The sequence below is a fragment of the Macaca fascicularis genome, chromosome 7 (genome assembly GCF_037993035.2).
Source record: "Macaca fascicularis isolate 582-1 chromosome 7, T2T-MFA8v1.1".
Taxonomy (NCBI): domain Eukaryota; kingdom Metazoa; phylum Chordata; class Mammalia; order Primates; family Cercopithecidae; genus Macaca; species Macaca fascicularis.
In genome coordinates this window covers 97,623,919-97,646,770 of record NC_088381.1, presented here as the reverse complement: position 1 = coordinate 97,646,770, position 22,852 = coordinate 97,623,919, and the positions used below count along the sequence as shown (strand labels likewise).

The following is a 22,852-nucleotide window of genomic DNA, read 5'->3' as shown; positions in this document are numbered from 1 at the left end:
TACCCAAGCTCAGGTATTCCTTTATAGCGGTGCAAATGGACAAACACAAATATGTAAAATGTGATTTACATTTATTATTAGATAAGAGAATTATAGGGATGAAATTGGGTGAGAGGAAGACATAGAGAGGAGAATAAATGGAGGAATAGATGAGTGTCAAAGTAGAATGAAAACAAAAGGAGGCCAAGGAAAAGCAGGTGGGAAAAAAATGAGGGAGGGAGATACAGTGGGAGGAAGAGGAAGATCAAAATAGGAGAAGGTGTCAGAGGAAGAAGAGCTCTCTGGGTAATCAGATGAGTGTCAAACAAATGATAGCACTGCCATTTGGACTGTGAAATATTTAATTCTACTCTTTTTGCCTCCAAATAATCCTATTGCTTTACTTGTCAATATTTTAATAATTCCACTCTGGAATGGGAAACCAGAGAATTTATAATAGTGTAAACACTTTTGTTATGGTTAGGCTGTATTCTAAGGTAGTGTTTCTCAAATTTTAATGTGCAAATGAATCACCATGGAGCCTTTTTAAAATAAGAATTTTGATTCAGTAAGCCTGGGGAAGAGCCTTCGATTCTGTCTGTATAACATATTTTCCAGTCATACCACTGTTGTTATTCCTTGACTCACACTTTGAGTAGCGTGGTACTCAGGGCAAGATGAACGGGAAGAGAAGGCTGACCATAAGGAAGCATGGCCCGTGAAAGAACACCAGTGGAGGGTCATGGTCTCTGGACTCAGAGTCCAGAGTATGCATCCAATTCTTTGTCTTTGTGCCATCTAACCATAACTCCCACGTGCTGTTGCCGTTGCAAAAGAGTAGATAGTAATATTTACCTCACTGCATTGTTAGGATTTCATGAGAATTCTATTTATGGGATACTGGGTCTTAAGAATATTTGATGACTGTTATGAATCCCCTGTCTTTTTTTAAAAAAAATTATTTGCTAGATATAGGGGGAACAGGTGATATTTGGTTACATGAGTAAGTTATTTAGTGGTGAACTGTGAGATTTTGGTGTACCCATCACCTGAGCAGTATATGCTGAACCCAATTTGTAATCTTTTATCCCTCATTCCCTTTCCACCCTTTCCCCTGAGTCCTGAAAGTCCATTGTATCATTCTTCTGCCTTTGCATCCTCATAGCTTAGCTCCCACTTATGAGTGAGAACATAACAATGTTCAGTTTTCCATTCCTGAGTTACTTCACTTAGAATAATAGTCTCCAATCCCATCCAGTTGTTGCAAATGCCACTAATTCATTTCTTTTTATGGCTGAGTAGTATTCCATCATATATACATACATATATGTATGTATATGTATGTATACATATACAGTATATATAGCAGTAAAGAATGTATTTAACAGGGTATCTGATAGAATAGTTTCATCAGTATACTGAGTGAATTTCCTGCATATGAATATATTCTGTTGATGTCAGCCAAATTGTTTGTTTTTCAAGTATACATACATATATGTATATATGTAAGTGTATAGAGGTATATATATGTCTATTCCATCATATATGTGTATACACACACACACACACACACACACACACACACACCACACAGTTTCTTTATCCACTCATTGATTGATGGGCATTTAGGTTGGTTCCACATTTTTGCAGCTGTGAATTGTGCTACTATAAACATGCATGTGCCGGTATCCTTTTTGTATAATGACTTCTTTTCCTCTATGAGTCCATTGTCTCTGAAGACCTAGCATAGTGCTCTCAAGAAGCCTTGGTTTTAGAGAACAAAAGTCAAGTATAGATGTTCATTTTTGTTTTAGTGGGGGAAAATAAAACCCTCAAAACAATGGAAAGCAAGGGCTTGCCTGCCTGTATTGTGGAGGAGGAGGAAATGAACAATATAATTTTTTTCTCATAATTTAGCTTAACACAACTAGATAGGAAAAAAATATCTTTCAGACAGCACTATGTTGACAAAATATTGGCAAACCTATTTGGAAAGTTACAGTTGATAAACAGTCCAGGTCTTAAAATTCAATTCTGTCTAAGAGGACTAAAGTGCAGTTGAAACCATGTCACTATCCTCTTTACATTATTTAAAATAACGATCCCTTTGTGGATTAAGTTCATACCTTGGTATAAACTTGTAAATCATCTTTGATGAACTGGCAAGTATCTACTTTACATCTTCGACCCCACTGAAATGTGTGCTACTTTTACTAGAGTGAATTTCTCCTGCGTCATGGTAGTAACTTCTTCCAAACACACACACACAAATGCATACATATACACACACATACACATTTAAATATATGACCCTTTACCTGACCAATGACTACGTCTTATAGTCTGTCAAGTGTCAGCTCAAAATTACTTTGCAGACCTTATATCTGCCACATAATACCCCTTTCTGAGCATACCTCTATCATGTTGTAAATAAACAGTCTTTTATACATTATTTTGCCCTTTTGACTGTGTCAGTATTCGTATTTCGTACATACCACATTTCCTGGCACATGTAACCTGAGAAAATCTGTCTTCTGAAACTCAGGAAAGACCACATATCTTTGAATTCCACATTAAGGAAAACTGGCGGTTTACTAGATTTTGAACCAAAAGTCTTAAATTTCTTTGGAAAATTTTAGACTCAATAAAAATTTGAAGCATGGATATTCCAGTCCTTCCATGGAATACAGCATTAATCTGAAAGGATCTTCTATTGAGGTGATAATTATCTGGCTTTTCAGTCTACTGACAAGCAGATATCTACTGAGTTAGTGTCCAGTTGAGTGAAAGAATATGGTGTCACCGTTACTGACAAATGCTGGAATGTCTGCAATCATAAGGCTCTCTAATTAAAAAAAAATATGTAAGCAAGACACATCCTCAAGGATATACCTACAGATTTCATGTGGCCGATTTCATAACTATCTCCAAATCACTGACCTAGACTGTTAAGCAGTAAAGAATGTATTTAACAGGGTATCTGATAGAATAGTTTCATCAGTATACTGAGTGAATTTCCTGCATATGAATATATTCTGTTGATGTCAGCCAAATTGTTTGTTTTTCAAGTACCATTTTTGAAAGATCATTTGATACACAGTTTATAATTGGGGAGCCTAATATTTTTTGCCTGAATATTGGTGCTGGGCCCTGAATAGAAGAAAATGATGTTGATTCTAAATTGACTTCCAGTTGAGAGATCTCATTTATCAGGTAAGGAAAGAGGGCACTATGCTGCTCCTGCTCCTGTGACTTAAAAAGCGGTGGTTGGGGTTTTCAAGGAGGATGGGAAAGTTAAAAGTTAAGTTTACTTTTTAAATCATGTGGTGGTTCAAAATAATAAAGTATAGTTCTTACCTCTAATTTTCATAAATGGAAAATTGTGAATACTTGTTTTAGAAACTTGGACAAGCATTATTTAGCTTAGTTGGCTACCACTAAGTTTGATCCTTGTAGACTTTGGCAGAAGGTAGCAAGTGTGACAGAGGCTGTTTCTCTGAAACGATAAAGGAACATTAGAACATTTGGGTCCTATTATTTCCTTTTAAGAAACTTACAAATACAGAATTGCTGCACCCTCGCCATGGCTAATAACTCACTTAAAATTCACACAGACTGATTTAAAAATGCAAGGGCCTCAAGCACTGCGTTCCAACTGTGCGTATTCTAATTATACTGAATGCATGCAGTCTGTGTCCGAAGAATGTGTCAGCTTATGGAGAACAGGGGGTGTTTCTAAGGCTTAGCCCCAGAGTTCTCAAATTGAACATTTGGAGAGCCAAAATACACAATGGAAAATACACACAATCTTGCTGTCTTCAATTAGGAGTGAGCTCCTATTTCTTCGACTTCAGCAGGTGGCTATTCATCATTCAAATGAAAAATGTTTAGTAATGTGAATGTGATATTTTGGAATTTTACAATTGAGAATCAAAGATTAAAAACTTTATCTTTCCTCTTCTATCAGCAACTTAGAATGGTCTCATCCTAACGTTTCTGTCCTCTGACGTGTTACTTAAGAGCTTTTCAAAAGTGGACTTGACCTTCTTCCCTTTTATGTCAGTGGTCGGTTATATAATGAGGACAGTGCTCCATTAAAGAGTGTTTTGTATTTGTATTTGTAGCACAAAAGAAGTGGCAATACAGTATTCATTCAATGATTCTATCATTTAGAGCTATCAATTCAATGGGGTCAGGACCCAGGATATTTTAAAATTATGAGCTTGTTTATATTTATTAATTAAATACATACTTTAACATCTGCATTTGAATGGGTTTTTCTTTTGCATTATTCTTGGAACACATAAACTCTACGAATGACAAATATTAAAAATAACAGCTTGTGAATTCACTTGTGATGGGAATTTAACATATACCAAAAGGGAATATTTTGTGATATTCTTTGTGTACAGACTGGCAAATAATCACTGAAATATAAACCAAACCACACATTCACATAATGTGAAAATTATGGAATTCTCTAACGATGTTGTTATTTACAGTATCAAATGGGAAGCCAAGGAGAAAGTGAGTGCCTGTGGGTACTCAGTGCTGGGCTTAGTTGATTCACACATAGTATATTCAATTATTTCCAGGTGGAGTCCAAGCAAAATCAAACAACTTGTCTAAGGTTACCTAGCCTGTAAATGTTGGAGTTGGGGCCTGTTTAATTCAAAATGTGACTTTTAAACCTGGCTGCATTGTTTCCAATTTTGAATCCATCTTTTGTTAATTTACTTTTGGCTTTACTTTAAAATTTCTTTGGAGATTTTTTTTAAAAAACATTTTGATTCTTCACAGAAATATCTAGCTCTTCTTTAGTTAGATGTCCCTTTAAGAATGTCGTGGGACTGAACTAGAACTGTGGGAGTATTTTCTTTGTAAAAAGAATCAGTAAAGAATGTCCCTTTTGCATCCTAGCTGCTTGTGGGATATTCCTTGCTTGTTGAATCAGTAAAGAATGTCCCTTTTGCAACCTAGCTGCTTGTGGGATATTCCCTAAAGAGAATAGTTTCCAGATATGCATGAACAAAACCCAGGATTCTGTACTTAGATCTGCATTTTATAAAATGTTGATGAAAATCTAGATACTATATACCTAAAGTAAAGGGCAGAACATTAGCTGCCTGCAAACACAGTGATTGCTTTCTTCCTTAGGAAGCTAAGGATTTCTCAGCATGAGATTTTATTTATAAACAGTACTGTCTCTCTTACAGGAGGTTCAAAATAAGGTCATCTTTTTGACTGTCCAGATTGAAGCACTAAAATAATTATTGCTCTGTTAACATGCTAGACAAACGGCAAAGCCATTTTGGATCTGAGCCTTTATTTGCCGAATTAGAAAGGCATAAAGTGAATATTGACCCAAGATAAATACTCACTAAATGAAAAAGGAAAATTGTGCAATGCCTACAAGATGAAATTCGGATCATTTCTGAAGAAACCACTTCAAGAATTCTATAGAAATCATTCTGCATCATTTGTTTTGAAGCTACTAAACTTGATCTGTGAGTGATTATTTTCTATAGCTCATGTGTAATGAATGCTTGCAGTCAGATGACTGGGCATTATTTATTCAAATGATTGTACGAGAAAAACAGATTGCTTTCCATAGTGACCTTGGAGGCCAAAAACATTGAAGATCTGGGCAGTGCATTAATCATAAAATTTAAAAAGAAAAATTAAATATTAAACAAATTGGTTCATGGAGTTAGTTGTAAAACCTGGTTGCTATGCTGAGCTACTGATTACAGGTATCACGGTCTCTATGAGAGGGTAGATGATTGCACTAGACTGGTGGTCTCTGTGGGTGATAAAGGCAAAGTGTTTAAAAGGTTGCTCTGACTGTGAAGTCTGTCTGCTTGAGGAGGTTGTGTGTGTGGGTGTGTGTGCAGGCACACATGGTCTCAGCTGTGCATCTGCAGGCATTCATGTGGAGGATGCTATTGTTTAACCCAGAATTGCCTAGAATTGCCATGTTGCAATCAGAACATTTGTATTATTTTAACAATGGTTTATTATGATATTTTGCCCATCAGTAATTTTTAAAAGAGGGGTGAATGTGTTCAAGAATTAGTTTGTGAACCTTTTTTCCTTTGTGTTGCTTTATAAGCCCTGAATGTCTATAAAAGTTCCAGTGTGTCCCTGATTTTGCTTCCTTTTAAAATAAAGTCCTTTGTTTAATTTTGCAATTCAGTGTGTAAGGAGAGAGTGAATAGAATGAGAACTTAACTTGAACTCTGTCTCTATTCAAACTTAAAAGTCAGTATGTCATTCAGATAGAACAGAAAACAGGCTAATATGATAGCAGCCAGGATCTAGCAAAGCATCCGGCACTTCACTAATAGACCTTAGTGAATTGAGTGTTAGTGGAACCGTGGTCACTGAGTACCTAACCCACATACCAAGAGCTGTGTACTCTGAGTTACCACAGAATTCTGACTGCTGCTCATTCTCCTTCCTTCCTTTGGATTGATATCTTTCTGACAATCATAAGATGTCTATCTCAACTGTCTCCTCAATCTATGCAATCAACCTTAGAGAATACAAGAACACAGTCGTGTATTTAATCATCCTCAGTGTTACCCTAAAATCTATTCTGAACAGGTAAAAATTCATTATATTTACCCTGACTTCTACTCTGAAGTTCAGTGTATCTCCTGTAATTATAAAGTCTCTATTGAACATCTCTAAGCATACTACACTTGAATTTCAAACTCAACATGTTCAAAACTGACTTCATCTTTTCCCATTTCCCTCCATCACTGTTAATGACTCCCAGAGTTTAAGCTAGAAAGCTGCATCATCTTAACCCCCTTCCCCCATTACATCTCATCCTACACAATCAGTGGGTTGCTGAGCACAACTCATTCCACTTCATATGTGCCTCTTTCCTTGTCGATGTTGTCTCAATTCAAGCTCTGATCACATTTGAAGACTATGTGAGCTGCTGTTCCTTTTCTCCCTCCCCTTTCTTTACCTTTTTAATGTTGAAAATATTCTACCATTCTCTCCACAGGATGATCTTGTGGCTCCTTAGCGTGTTATACAAGGCCATTCAGCATCTGGCCCTAATTGGTTTATCTTCCCCATTATCCATATTCCCTGGAGATGCTGTGTTCCCAGCCATACTGATCTGCTTATTATTCAACGAAAACACCTTTACTTGGTTGACTTCCTGCCATTCTCTTGTGTTATTAGTTGATTTTCCCTGGAATTCCCTTCTCACTTCTTTTCCTGTCAACTAGGGGAGCACGTACTCCTCCTTAAGGTTCCTTTCTCTGACACGGAGTAAATATTTATTAAATAACTAAAAAAGTTTGGTCTCATCTATTCACTGAAGCCTTCTCAGAACACTTGGCACACACCTTTGTTACAACGGCATTTCATAGATTCTATTTTAATTACGGAATATATGTGCTTTTTTCTGCTTAGCCTGTGATTTGCTTTAAAGCTAGTGCCAAAGTTTATTAATCTTTTCCTAACACATAGCCTGGTGCCTGCACATAGTAGGCATTAAATAAATATTCGCTGAGTCAGACCACTCAGGTAGTAGCCAGAAAGTATTGCCTCTATATTGGTGGTATGAATGAACCTTATTTCCAGGGGTAATGTGGGGTGTCCTTATGATTCCGTAACCATTGTGTTTAGGGTGGATATGCCTCACCTTCTCATTGTGGAGGCTGAGTTTATAGTGGATGAATCTTTCTGGAGAGACCTTCATATTAGAAATAACTGGCACTCTCTGTGGACCAACATCTCTTCCGACTTGAATGTCTGCGACTGTCTACAAAGTAATATCAATACCTTGAGGGCAAACATCAGGGACTCTGCTTTTGTGTTCTTCGTGGAGTTGAATTCATAGTGTTGGTTCAGGTCGATAGTGTTTCATTGTTGTTGTTTTTACTTCTAATCTGGAAATAATTTCAAATTTACAGAAAATTTGCCAACAATAAAAATAACACAAAGAACATTCCTCTAGCTTTTACCCAGATTCAGCTAAACATTTTACCCCATTTGCTTTATTTTATTTTATTTTATTTTATTTTATTTTATTTTATTTTATTTTATTTTATTTTATTTTTTGAGACAGAGCCTTGCTCTGTCACCCCAGACTGGACTGCAGTGGTGCGATCTCAGCTCACTGCAAGCTCCGCCTCCTGGGTTCACACCATTCTCCTGCCTCAGCCTTCTAAGTAGCTGGGACTACAGGTGCCCGCCACCACGTCTGGCTAATTTTTTGTATTTTTAGTAGAGACAGGTTTCACTGTGTTAGCCAGGATGGTCTTGAGCTCCTGACCTCGTGATCCACCTACCTCGGCCTCCCAAAGTGCTGGGATTACAGGCGTGAGCCACCGCGCCTGGCCCCTATTTGCTTTATTATTTGTGTGCTCTCTCTCTTTCTGTCTCAGACTTTTTTTTATTCCTGAACTGTCTGAGGATATTATATACCATGGCCCTTTGTACCTATCCACATCAATATATGTTTCCTAAGGATCAGGTATTGTTTTATAAAACTACAGTGCAATGATCAATATCAGTAAATTTGTCATTAATAAAATACTTTAACCTACCATTTATATTTCAGTTTTATCAATTGAGCCAATAACTTCCTTTAGAGTATATTTTTCCTTCCAGTACAGGATACAGCCTTGGGTCAGGCAGTGCATTTTGTTGTTGTCTCCTTACTTTCCTTTAATGCAGACATTTACATAGCCTTTCTTTGTATTTTCTGACATTGACTTTTTGAAGAATACAGTGTACCCCCACCCCCTTTTTAATAGGAAATTTCTTATTTTGGGATTTAATAGGTCAGTAGATTTTGCTAATTTTTCTTAAACTAACTGGTAGCTAGATTTGAAGTACTAATGGGTTATTAGTATATCTAATATGAATAAGTAGTACATTAAAGTTATTGCTTAATTTTCTTAGAGTAAATTGATACTAATTATGAAACTTCACCTAGAAATAAAACATCATTTTTTAAAAGGTTTGCATCTAAGAGGAACAGATTGAATATGCCAATATTTTGTAAATAACTAGGCTCTTTCTGATACTGCAAGGAGAAATAAAATAATTATTACTGAGTTTCCATTGATATTAAAACCAAACGAAATAGTTGTACTGGAGCATAGGTTAACTTTTCTTTTCTTTTTTTTTTTCAAATAAAGTATTCTTTTCAGTTTTGAAATGTTAAATGCCAAGAAGATCGAATTCTCTTTCAGACCCTTATTTTGATCAATTAATTGATATTAAGTCTTTGAATAAAGGCTTTTGTTGTTATTTTGAGGAAAGTGCACTATTTTGACTACAGGTACTTAAAAAATTAATTCCTTACAGAATGAAAACCTGAAGGTATTAAAACACAATACATGAATATTTAATAGATAGCAAATATTTAGACTGGTTAAACAAGAAAGAAAATTAGCATCAAATTAAATAAACTGCTGTGGATATTTATCCCCAATATTGGAGAGAATTGTGTGGTATGGTGTTTCTGTTTGTTGTTGTTTGTCATCTGTTCTGCCATCTCAGCTAAACTCATGAATTGAGAAGCAGCCTGGGCTTATTTCCACAACATTCAGACCTTACTGTGCATTTACACTTGCTTACAATATGCTTCTCTTTTCTTTCCAAGCGTGGTCATCTTTCATTTTCACACCCTAGGGTGCTCTGTACAGCCACTGAACACAGTGCAGTCAAATTGTCATAGGCAGCAAGGTAGAAGAAATACTGTCAAATGCCATTTTTTTTACAACTTTAATTTGTTTTTCTGTCTTCATTGTTTATGATAACCTCCTAGAAACTTGAAAATAGCATTTCCTTCCCTGCTGTTTTTGTCATTTGTGTTTAGAAGACAAATCTTTTTTCAATGAAAAAATAGTTGCCTTTAACTGAGAAGAAAAAATGGCAAAGCTATACAATTTTATTTTCCTTTGTAATCACAATGTTTTCTTTTCTTTCTGTATTGGATTTTTGGGTGGAATTTATAAGAAGAATTAGGGAAGCAGTGGCTGGCAGAGGCAGGATAAGGCACTTGTGAGCATGACTCTGGAGTCTCGCTGCTTGGGTTCAAATCCTGGCCTAGAAGTTAACAAGCCCAGTGATCTCCGGCAGGTTACCTCATCTCCCTGTCCTCTGTATTGTCATTTGTAAAATAGAGGTTACATAATGATACCTAACCATAAAGTTAGAGGTCACCATAAAGTTAGAGGTCACGAGGATTATTGAACCAATACTTACAGATACTTAAAACAGTGTCTATAATATAGCAAATGATATGTATTTGTTAAATAAAAATAAGTCTCCTTCCTCTTAATCTTATTATACTGTTCCTTTTTCCCTTGTGGTGTGAGTTAGTGAAAGCCAATGTTCACAGCTTTTCAGAGGGTCGTCTTCAGAGTGATAGGGGACCTTTCAGTGAAGAAATCTGGATGTTTTTTGAAATCTTTGCAAAAGTCAAAATGTGTCAGTTTGCCACACATCCTTGTGCTTGGCTTAGTTGGGAGAAGGCATTATTAAAAGGTTACATATGTTTATGTGCCAGTGGGCCTCTGATCACTCACAGCCTGCCCTCATTTTGATTTGGCAGAAGCCCACTGTAGTTCTTGTGAAGAACATTTATGTTCGTTCAAAATTTCACAGATACCAGGTATGTAAACTTGAAAGAAACATACTTTCAAAGATGACCCAAGGAAGCATGTCCTCAACCTTCCAAAAATGCTCAAGCCAACATAAAAAGTAAAGTATATAAATATATATTTGAAAAAATTAGTTGTAATCCTTCAGGCCTTAATATGTCATCTTTATCTAAATGTATTTAAAATGAATCATTTTGGGGGCCTAGTAGGTCCCCAAATACTACAAATATACGTAGTTTACATTTATTTTCTGCTGAAGGAAGCAACAGAGAAAATATAGTCTCTTAGAATTCCAGGAATTTGAGGGCATTTCAATATGTGGGAACCATTTTTTAGTAATCATAGGGTCACATAAAATAGATTATTTACAACATCGAGGACACAATATCCTGGATGACAGCTTTTACGATCCATTGAAATATAAAACTGTCAGTGAAGCTAAAGACACCCTAAAACCAAAGAGGTACAAAGTCAGAGTAAATGTAAACTTCTGGTGATTCGTCATGATATGGCTGAGGCTATATTTTAAGAGAAAAAGGTCACCTAGCACTTAAGGATAATAGAAAATTAAACGAAGTTCACATATTGGACTTCATATCATGAGAACTTAAAAAGCAAATAACTCTCCAGTTTATTTAAATGTTGCATTTATGGTAACAATTTTTCTCTTAACTATAATAACAATAGATTTAAATAACAATAAAATATTTTTAAAAACAGTGAAATCATCTCACTACCACCATGTGTCTGTTGTCATTCCTGAATGTGTGGCACATAGTTATTTGCTTTATTGTTCATTGTTGGTAGCTCAGGAAGCCTGGTTTTCTTTCTGGACTGATTTCCCAGAACTGCTGATAAAAGGCTTCTAAGAAGAGTTTTAATGAGCTATTGACATGACTAAGCTGTTATTTATTTATTTATTTATTTTTTGAGACGGAGTCTCTCTGTCTCGCTCTGTTGTCCAGACTGGATTGCAGTGGCGAGATCTCGGCTCACTGCAACCTCCGACTCCCTGGTTCATGTGATTCTTCTGCCTCAGCCTCCCGAGTAGCGGGGATTACAGGCACGTGCCACCATGCCCAGCTAATTTTTGTATTTTTAGTAGAGTCAGGGTTTCACCATGTTGGCCAGGATGGTCTCCATCTCCTGACTTTGTGATCCGCCCACCTCAGTATCCTGAAGTGTTGGGATTACAGGCGTGAGCCACCACACCCGGCCTGACATGACTAAGCTGTTTATCGAAATGCTCCCTTTGCTTATACCTATATTGAAGGTAGCAAGAATGTCTTAAGCTAATGAAGAAATGAGTATTATTAATATGTAAAGAAGAGATACTACATTTAAACTGGTAGACATAAATGCCATTATGATTTCTGTAGTTTACTGGAAAATAAACATGGGGCTGGAATTGTGCTATTTGAGAAGCACAGCTGGAAGTGTTTCGTGGACTATGCATCTACTTAGACTTTTAAAGTGTATACATTCTTAATAGTCACTTAGGAAGAACCTTGAGACAAGGAGACATGTTCCACTATCCGGAAAGGGTGGATGTTACAAGATGTGTTAAGCTGAATCCTCAGTGAATGTTCCATTGCATAATTCTGTAAATTGTTCCAGGATCTCATAATGGTTAGACTACTATCAATAAATTTCTCCCACGTTTCGTTTTGTTTTTTCACGAGTTTGTGCCAAAGGCATGTATTTTAAACCTGGATTTTCCGCCTCACTGTCATGTTTTCCATGTTGCTCTCAACAATTTCCCTCTAGGGACATTTTGATCGTCTGGAATGGAAAGGTGAGAATATGCTGGAAGGATATAAATCATGAGACTCTCTACAGGATTCGTGTTAACTATGATTTACTAGAGGAATAGAAAGAAATAACGAATTATCTTATGTTTAATTTATCTTAAATAATTTAGATGTTTCTAATGGTAGTCTTGCCATAACAAGATTAATTCTTTACTGTTGTAGTGTGCAGTCAACTGTGGAATTTTTTTTTTCCTTGATGATTAAAAGGTCATTTGGTGCACTTTTTAAAGAAGGCTTTTCATTTTAAAGTCAGTGAGAAACCTCTCAAATAGATCTGAATTAACCACAGTTGATTTTAATGACACAATTTAGAAAATGAGAATAAACACAAAACACTTTGGGTTTGTTCATCTATGTTAATACGTGCATTCTGTCATCTTCCTTTAGACTGGCACTTATTTAAATATTTTTTTTTTTTTTTTTTTTTTTGAGACGGAGTCTCGCTCTGTCGCCCAGGCTGGAGTGCAGTGGCCGGATCTCAGCTCACTGCAAGCTCCGCCTCCCGGGTTAGGGCCATTCTCCTGTCTCAGCCTCCTGAGTAGCTGAGACTACAGGCGCCCGCCACCTCGCCCGGCTAGTTTTTTGTATTTTTTAGTAGAGACGGGGTTTCACCGTGTTAGCCAGGATGGTCTCGATCTCCTGACCTAGTGATCCGCCCGTCTCGGCCTCCCAAAGTGCTGGGATTACAGGCTTGAGCCACCGCGCCCGGCCTACTTATTTAAATATTAAACCATCCTTTACACTGTTTATGTGGTGATATAGTTCAAGTTGGCTCTTTTCTATATTTTGCTTAGTCATTAAAATTTTTGCAAATAGTTAATTAAATTGCATAAAATATAATTAGCTTAGCTTCGAGTGCTAAGGAATCAATGAGAGAAGAGAACAGATTCAAGGTTTTTGTAGTGAGTAGATACAAAGCTGCATTTGTGTCGGTGCCAGCAATGGAGGCAGCAGGGAATCATTGAGACAGGGCAAGCAGCCAGCCTGGGATCTGAGCCTAAGCTGAGTGGAGAGGGTTTTGCATATACCTTTGAAAAAGTGCATCAAAGTCAGGTATGCAGACTGCAGTTGGAGCACATGCAGGCATAAGAGGTTAGCTATTCAGAACTTTGAGTTCCCCCGACCAGGCAGGGAAAAAGCCCAGTTCCTTAGTACACTGGTGTAGTCAGGATTCCTGCCTTGGGAGGTTCTTAAGTGCTTTTTGCTAGACTCCAGGCTGAAACTTGGAAAGAGGAAGATGCAGTAATTTGCCACACCTGGCAAACCCTGACACAGTGTTGTTGCCATACCCACATTTGACTGGGGTTGGCAATGATTAATTATGTAGTGGGACAGACAATATAGTCAAGTGTGGTCCTGAGCAAAATACCTGTTTTATTTGTGGTTCCTTCTCTACTACTTTGATATTTTAACTTTAAAATGAAGCTGCAAGGGAGTTTAGCTGGTAAAGAGAAAATAGTTTTCTCTTTACCAGCTAAATAGAAAAAGTTGGGTTGGAGAGAAGTCTGCACATATCCATTCATTAATTCAGTCTTTCATTCAACAAATATATTTTGAATACCTTAGTATGTAATTACCCAAAGTAAATGAATATTCATTCATCTTTGAAATTCAAATTCCATTTTGCTAATGAACAGCTCAGTGTTTACCCAGAGGTACAGAGTTAGCCCTGGCAAAACTAATTTGATCCCTAACTTTTTTTTTTGTTTATACAGTTCAGGTCTCTGCAAAGTCCTGGCTGGAACCAAAAGGTGGGTTGATCTTGGCTATGAACATCATCTGACAGAGCAAGAAATGGTAGCTATAGTAATTGGATGTGTAATTTACATTGAGAGTCAGTGTTCCCTTAACAGGTCAGAGTGCAAGCATGCTGACATTGTTGATACTAATTGCTAATACCTGTTGAGTGTTTCGAATGTGCTAGGCCCTGTGGTATTAAGCAAGTTTTTTCCATTACCTCATCTAACAGTTTAAGTAGAAATAGGTGCTCTTTGGGTAGTGTCTGTCTCTGCGGCCCTACAGATTTGGCCTTACCCTCTCCCTCTCCCTAGAACTGTAGTGAGAATAATCTCATTTGGTCATCTACTTGCAATACACAATCCTAAAGAGCAGCATAGAATTCTTGTCTGGCTCAGGTCCTCTGGGAAGTCAGCCTGAAGAATTCAGATTTTCCCTATTATGTTTGTGATGTTTCACCATCTGATGGGCAAGATGTTTTGTCTTTTGTATATAAAATTTAAGCAACTGTACCAGCATCAAATATGTACTTCCAGTTGAAAATGTATGTAGATCAGTTTTCTATATTCAAGAATTTAACATTTTAAAGTTGATTTTGGGCTTTTCCACATACAATTGTCTCCTTTTTTTATAAATAAAGATATGCTTTCGCATAGACACTTAAGTTTCCAGAGTATTTTTGTGGTTTCTAGAATGCATATTTTCATTTTATCTTAAATAGATGAGAGAAGTTTTTTTCGTTTGTTTGTTTGAGACAGAGTTTCGCTCCTGTTGCCCAGGATGGGGTGCAATGGCATGATCTCAGCTCACTGCAACCTCCGCCTCCAGGGTTCAAGCAATTCTCCTACCTCAGCCTCCTGAGTAGCTGGGATTACAGGCATGTGGCATCATGCCTGGCTAATTTTTTGTATTTTTAGTGGAGACTAGGATTTCACCATGGAGGCCAGGCTAGTCAAGAACTCCTGACCTCAGGTGATCCACCCGCCTCGGCCTCCCAAAGTGCTGGGATTACAGGTGTGAACCACCATGCCTGGCTAGATGAGGTAAGTTTTAACAAAAAATATAACTGATATGGTTTGGCTCTGTGTCCCCACCCAAATCTCATCTCAAATTGTAATTCCCATGCATGGAGGGAGGGAAGTGATTGGATCATGGAGCCAGTTTCCCCCATGCTGTTCTCCTGATAGTGAGTGAATTCTCACAAGACCTGATGGTTTTATACATAGAACTTTTTCCTGCACTCTCACTTCTCCTCCTGCCTCCTTGTGAAGAAGGTGCCTGCTTCCCCTTCACCTTCCGCCATGATTGTAAGTTTCCTGAGGCCTCCCTAGACATGCAGAAGCTCTTTCCTTTGTAAATTACCCAAGTCTGGGTATTTCTTTATAGCAGTGTGAAAATGAACTACAATAACTGAACACTTTCCTTCTGACAGGAGGAATAACATGGTGAACATAGTGTTTGCAGATTTTGTATTCAAGCAAGTTATTTTAAGGATTGCTCTTTTACATATTAAAGTCAAATTATATTCAATTTAGTGTTCTGGTTATATCTAGGTATAGGTAGTTTTGCTATTGATTTCCTGTATGTTGTATGTGTCCTTTTAATAGGCCTTGGGTCTTTTTTTTAGCAGTGGTAATTAAAATATGGAGTTGTAAGACATAATACAAAGATATCCTTTGTAACTCTGCATGTTTTTCTCAATGACATTTTGCAAAACTCTAGTTTAGATTCATAGCTAAGATATTGATATGGGCACTCAATCCAGATTTCCCAAGTTTTATGTGTTCTGTTTTGGGTGGGGGTGTGTGTGTGTGTGTGTGTGTGTGTGTGTGTGTATTTAGTTATATAAAATAAAAATATGAAACACATAACAAATTTGTATGCCATCCTTGTGTAGGTACGATGCTAATCTCTCTATTGTCCAATTTTAGTACATGTGCTAAAGAAGTGGGCACAGGCCTTGGGTTCTTAGGCATCAGGACTGGCTTCATTACTCAGTGATGAGAACAATTGTTTGGGGTGTAATGCTCTGAATTTCCTGTCTTGAAATCCTTGATTTTATATTTGTATTTATGTTTTATAAGTGAAGTCTGGTGGGATAGTGGAGCATGCCCAAGACTTGAAGCCTTAGTTCAGGTGACCATTTGTGCTGTTGTCCAGTTCTGGCTTCCCCACCACTGAGGATCACAAGCCCAATCTGGCCTCCTTCCCTGATCCTGCGCAACAATTGCTGCTGTCCTCAGCCCCTGGCAGAGAGGGTCAGGGTCTGAAGCAAGAGCCCCACAGGTCTTAGAACAGAGCATTGATGTGACCATAACTTCTAGGAGTGCCACCGTGGTGCCTCAGTGGGGCAAACCTCTGACTTCTGAACTAGATACCTAATGCATCCTCGTGTAGGGACTGTAGTGCTCCTGGGGGTCATTCTGCTTGTGGGCTTGCGTAGTAGAGTTGTGTGTGGAAAGGGAGATGCCCAGCTCACCTCTCCTGGGTGGTGCACAGAGCATTGCTCTGGCAGCTGGAAGGAGAGAGAACTCAGCTGCTAGCCAGTGGGCAGTTTATGTGAGCGGTGGGTGGGCATGTGGGGTAGAACTCTGGAAGGTCTGCATTTATTGTGCAGATATCCCTGTGCCTGAAGGATGTCAACATCAAGTAGCAAATAACACCATGGCAGGTTGAGGGGAAGCTGCGGAAGAAAGGAAAACACTTGATATTTTAGTACCTTTAATGGCACTTTTCCTCTGCTTTGTGAACAAGGGGCCCTGCAAATGATGTAGCCCATTCTGATAAGCATAGTGTTATCTTCAGCAATCATTTACTATACACAGTGCCCACTTGTTTTCACTGCATCATCCTGTATTTGCTTCAAATCTCAGTGACATAATAAGAAGATATTCAGTGAGACTGTGTGGGGACTAGAGCAGCACAAAACCCATAATGATATAAATATGTGGTGGAAAATTACAATAAAACCCTTGCATCTTCCACTTTAATTTTGCCTCAAGGAAATGGCAAAATGCCCAGCTGGCAATAACCAGTTCCAAATGAGCTGCCAAAACTGCTAGGTGCTGAAATACGTAGTTTGTTGCACTTCCCCATTTTGGTGCCTGACTATAGGTTTTGAGGTTGGCATTTTAAAGCCAGAGCAGGTGCCTGCCACCTGGAAGCATTTTCTTGAGTGCCAAGTTAATGTCACCACAATAAGACCAATGAAGTGTATTTTTATATAACATTGAAACTGCTTTACATGTGTATACATATCTATTGAAATAAATCCTAAATAGGCCTAAAATGTTTTCATCTGGAATTCAAAGGGATATGATTTGTGTCTTGGAACAATGAAGGATTCTTATAAAAAGGAGCATGCTGATAGAAAACATTTAGATAAAATATTTGAAAAGTTTGTAAATGTAGATTGAACTATTAGCATAAGAAAATTAGATTGCATTACCTTAAAACCTGACATTAGAGGTGCTGAGGTGACGGCGAAGAATACATACAGGCACACATCTGTATATTGCTGTTCACTTGATTGTCCTTTGCAGATTGTGTTTTTTTTTTTTTTTTTTTTTCAATTCAAGGTTTGTGGCAACGTCGCATCAAGCATGTCTATTGGTGCCATTTTTCCAACAGCACATGTTCACTTCAAGTCTCTGTGTCATGTTTTGGGAATTATCACAATATTTCAAACTTTTATTATATTTTTACGGTGATCTGTGATGAGTGATTTTTGTAATTACTGCTGTAATTGTTTTGATATACCAAAAATTGTGCCCATGTAAGACAGCAAACTTAAGTGTGTGTGTTCTGACTGGTTCATCCACTGGCCGTTCCCTCATCTCACTACCTCTCTTTAGGCCTCTCTATTCCCTGATAAACAACAATATTCAAATTAAGCCAATTAATAACTCTACACTGGCTTCTAAGTGTCAAGTGAAAGGAAAAATCACAGCAACGTGTGGTGTCTCACACCTGTAATCCCAGCTCTTTTGGGAGGTGGAGGAGAGTGGATCACGAGGTGAGGAGATCAAAACCATCCTGGCTAATGCGGTGAAACCCCGTCTCTACTAAAAATACAAAAAATTAGCCAGACGCGGTGGTGGACGCCTTGTAGTCCCAGCTCCTCGGGAGGCTGAGGCAGGAGAATGGCATGAACCCGGGAGGCAGAGCTTGTAGTGAGCCGAGATCGCACCACTGCACTTTCAGAGACTCTGTCTAAAAAAAAAAAGAAGAATCACATGTCTTTCATTGTAAATCAAAAGCTATAAATGATTAAGCTTAGTAAGGTGTGGCCTCTTGTGCCAAACACTTAGCCAAACTGTGAGTGCCAAGGAAAAGTTATTGAAGGAAATTAAAAGTGCTACTCCAGTGAACACACAAATGATAAGAAAACAAAACAGCCTTATTGCTGATAGGGAGAAAGTTTTAGTGGTCTGGATAGAAGATCAAAGCAGCCCCAACATTCCCTTAAGCCAAAACCTAATCCAGAGCAAGGTCTTAATGTTCTTCAATTCTGTGAATGCTGAGAGAGGTGAGGAACCTACAGAAGAAAAGCTGAAAGCTAACAGAGTTTGTTTCATAAGGTTTATAGAAAGAAGCCATAAAAGGGCAAGTTGTAGCAGCAAGTGCTGATGTAGAAGCAGCAGCAAGTTATCCAGAAGATCTAGCTAAGATCATTGATGAAGGTGGCTTCACTAAATAACAATTTTTCAATGAAGACAAAACATCCTTCTATTGGAAGAAGCATCTAGGACTTTCACAGCTGGAGAGGAGAAGTCAATGCCTGGCTTCAAAGCCTCAAACCAGAGGCTGACTCCCTTGTTAGGGGCTAAGCAGCTGGTGACTTTAAGCTGAGGCCAGTGCTCATTGGCCATTCTGAAAATCCTAGGGCCTTTAAGATTTATGATAAATCTATTGTCTGTGCTCTATAAATGGAATAAAACCTGTGTAACAGCACATCTGTTTGCAGCGTGGTTTCTGAATATTTTAAGCCACTGTTAAGACTTACCATTCAGAAAAAAAAGATTCCTTTCAAAATGTTGTTTTTCATTGACAATGCGCCTGGTCACCCAAGAACTCTGGTGGAAATGGACCAGAGTTAAATGTTTTCATAGCTGCTAATAGAACTCCATTCTGCAGCCCATGGATCAGGGAGTAATTTCAACTTTCACGTGTTATTATTATTTAAGAAATATATTTCATAAGGCTACAGCTGCCATTGCTAAGGTGATTTCTCTGATAGATCTGGGCAAAGTAAATTGAAAACATTTTGGATAGGAATCACCATTCTAAATGCCATTAAGAATCTTCATGATTCATCAGAGGTGGTTAAAACCGTAACATTAAGAGGAGTTTGGAAGAAGTTGATTTCAACACTTATGGATGACTTTGATGGGTTCAGGACTTCAGTAGAGGAAGTAACTGCAGATGTGGTTAAACTATCAAGAGAACTAGAATTAGAAGTAGAACCTGAAGGTGGTTCACGCCTGTAATTCTAGCACTTGGGGAGGCCAAGATGGGCAGATTGCCTGAGGTCAGGAGTTCGAGATCATCCTGGCCAACATGGTGAAACTCCATCTCTACAAAAAATACAAAAACTAGCTGAGTGTGATGGCAGGCGCCTGTAATCCCAGCTACTTGGGAAGCTGAGGCAGGAGAATTGCTTGAACCCAGGAGGCAGAGGTGGTAGTGAGCTGAGACAACACTATTGTACTCCAGCATGGGCGACAAGAGCAAAACTCCCGTCTCAAAAAAAAAAAAAAAAAAAAAAAAAAAAAAATGTAGAGCCTGAAAGTAGGACTGAATTGCTGCAATCTAATGATTAAACTTGAATGGATGACTAACAGCTTCTTACGGATGAAAAATAGAGTCATTTCTTTTGATAGAATCTACTGCTGGTGAAGATTCCGTTAACGTTATTTAAATGACAACAAAGGATTTAGGGTTTTACATAAACTTAATTAATAAAGCAGTGGCAGGATTTGAGAGGATTGACTCCAATTTTGAAAGACATTCTACTGTGGGTAAAATGCCATCAAACAGCATCACATGCTACAGAGAAATCTTTCATGAAGAGTCAATTGATACAGCAAACATCATTGTTGTCTTACATTAAGAAATTGGCTGGGGCCAGGCACGGTGGCTCACTCCTGTAACTCTAGCACTTTGGGAGGCCAAGGCGGGCGAATCACTTAAAGCCAGGAGTTTGAGACCAGCCTGACCAACATGGTGAAATCCCGTCTATACTAGAAGTACAAAAATTAGCCAGTCTTGGTGGCACACGCCTGTAATCCTAGCGACTCGGGAGGCTAAGGCACGAGAAGTGCTTGAACCCAGGAGGTGGAGGTTGCAGTGAGCCGAGATCATGCCTCAGCATTCCAGCCTGGGAGATAGAGCAAGACTCTGTCTCAAAAAAATAAAAAGAAAAAAGAAAGAAAATAAAAGAAATTGGCTTGGTGTGGTGGCTTATATCTGTAATCTCAGCACTTTGGGAGGCTGAGGTGGGTGGATCACTTGAGCTCAAGAAGTGTGAGACCAGCATGGACAATGAGATGGTGAAACCCCATCTCTACAAAAAAATACAAAAATTAGCCAGGCATGGTGGCATACACCGGTAGTCCCAGCTACTTGGGAGGCTGAGGTGGGAGGATCACTTGAGCCTGGGCGGCAGAGGTTGCAGTGAGCCAAGAAATTGCCAGTGCACTCCAGCCTGAGCCATGGAGTGCAACCCTGTCTCAATTGAAAAAAAAAAAAAGAGGAGATTGACACAGCCACCTCAGCCTTCAGCAATCACCACTCTGATTAATCAGCAGCCATCAGTATCGAGACTAGATTCTCCACTGGCAAAGAGATTAGGACTCCCTGAAGACTTAGATCAAGAATCCCCAAACCTCAAACCATAGACACCATAGGAGTTGAGTGGTGGGCCAGTGAGCATTACCGTCTGAGCTCTGCTTTCTGGCCTTCTGTTAGATCGGTGGCATTAGATTCTCATAACAGCCTGATGATCTGAGGTGGAACAGTTTCACCCTGAAATCATCCCCTGTCAAGAGATCACTGGAGACAATTGTCAGCATTTTTTAGCAATAAAGTATTTTTTTCTTTAAGGCATGTGGACTTTTTTTTAGACATAATGCTATTGCAGACTTAATTGACTACAGTATAGGGTAAGCATAGCTTTTATATGCATTGGGAAACCTGAAAATTTGTGTGACTTGCCATATTGCGACAATATGGTTTTATTGTTTTTATTGTTGTGGTCTGAACTGAATCCGTAACATATTCAATGTATTCCTGGCACGTTTTTGTAACATTTCAATTTTTGAGACCAAAGGACCTCTCTTGTTTCAGTTGCAAAAGTATGTCTGTTTTGGTGCCTGTAAATACATTTGCAAATCTGATGCCTTCAGGATGCTTACAGGCAGTGCTTTGTCTCCAGTTAAGCTTTTTCTTTCATTTAAGTTTTCAGTAGAATGTTTCAGGAATCTGCATACTTCAGGAGTTTTCAAGGTTAGCTTTTTGTTTTAATACTTGCTTGAACAGTCTGAACCATTTTCCAGTGCTCATCTAACCAAACAGCTACTTTGTTTATTTATCGTTCTGCCTGACCTGTAATGTAATCTGCATAATGCACTGGCTGTTTTCTGATTCAGACTACATATTTCAGATTGGATCTACCTGGTGTATTTTTTTCCTCCAGCAACCTGAATGCCAGGCAGAGGGTTCATTGAAATCTAGGATTAATAAGGTTGTATTTTAATCAGTTTCACAGCATAATCTCCTTCTCCCAAGCTTATTGCCCAATCCCAGAATGAGATCAAAATAAACTGAATTGTCCTTACTCACTTTCACAAAGTTGCTAGTTAGAAGCAAAATATCCAATCCATCCTGTAGGAAGAAGAAAGAGACCCAGCAATGGGCCCGGATAATCTGTAAATTGCATATTTAACATAAGAATAATCATGGCTCTTGTGATTGAGAGCTTTTCAGTATATTTGGTGGAAATAAATTGTGTCCTCCAGTGGTTGATGAGATCCGGGTCTTGCCTTGCTTTCCTCTCCTGGACATTTATTTGCCAAGCAGATTGATCTGTTTAGCGCATCTATGTCTGGGTGGGTGATGTCTCCGCTACTACAGTACACTCTTCTACATTTATTATTTCATTAACAATTACTTCCACTTTCTTGTTTTTCCCTTCTCTGGCTTGTTCTCATGCTCTGTCTTGCCATAACTTAAGTTTTCTTTTCTCCTCCTCATTGCATATTTCCCTTCATTGGCAACTTACAAGTACTTACATCACTTTGTGGTGAATCACACTTTCTGTTAATAATGAAAAGTGCTTATGTTCTAGAGAGCAGAGCCCATGCTCTGGAGGCAGCCTGCCAAGGGTTGAATCCTGGTTCTTGGCTCTACCACCCATCAGCTCACTAGCACTGTGAACTTGGACAAGTTTTTAAACCTCTTCTTGCCTACCTTTCCACATCTGAAAAATGCAGTGCTCTAGTTCCCACCTCATAGAGATGCTGTGAAGATTAAAGGAGTTATTCTACATTATGGATTTAGAACAATTCTTGGCCCATAGTAAGTGCTCAACAACTATTAGCCATTGTTATGACTTAATTTCATTTAGCTCAGTTGTATGACCATTCATTCAGCTTTCTATTAGCATTCTATTTTTCTGGCAACACC

At 38.3% G+C, this 22,852-nt stretch overlaps 1 protein-coding gene and 1 non-coding gene across 6 annotated transcripts in view; one reads left to right on the top strand and one right to left on the bottom strand.

Annotated features, from left to right (window-relative positions):
• PRKD1 (protein kinase D1) overlaps positions 1-22,852 on the top strand; it is a 366,404-nt gene that overhangs the window by 105,295 nt on the left and 238,257 nt on the right. The gene's annotated exons all lie outside the window — the stretch shown is intronic.
• LOC123574793 (U6 spliceosomal RNA) lies at positions 16,020-16,122 on the bottom strand. The gene has a single exon (XR_006699983.2). It is a non-coding gene; the product is annotated as a U6 spliceosomal RNA (small nuclear RNA).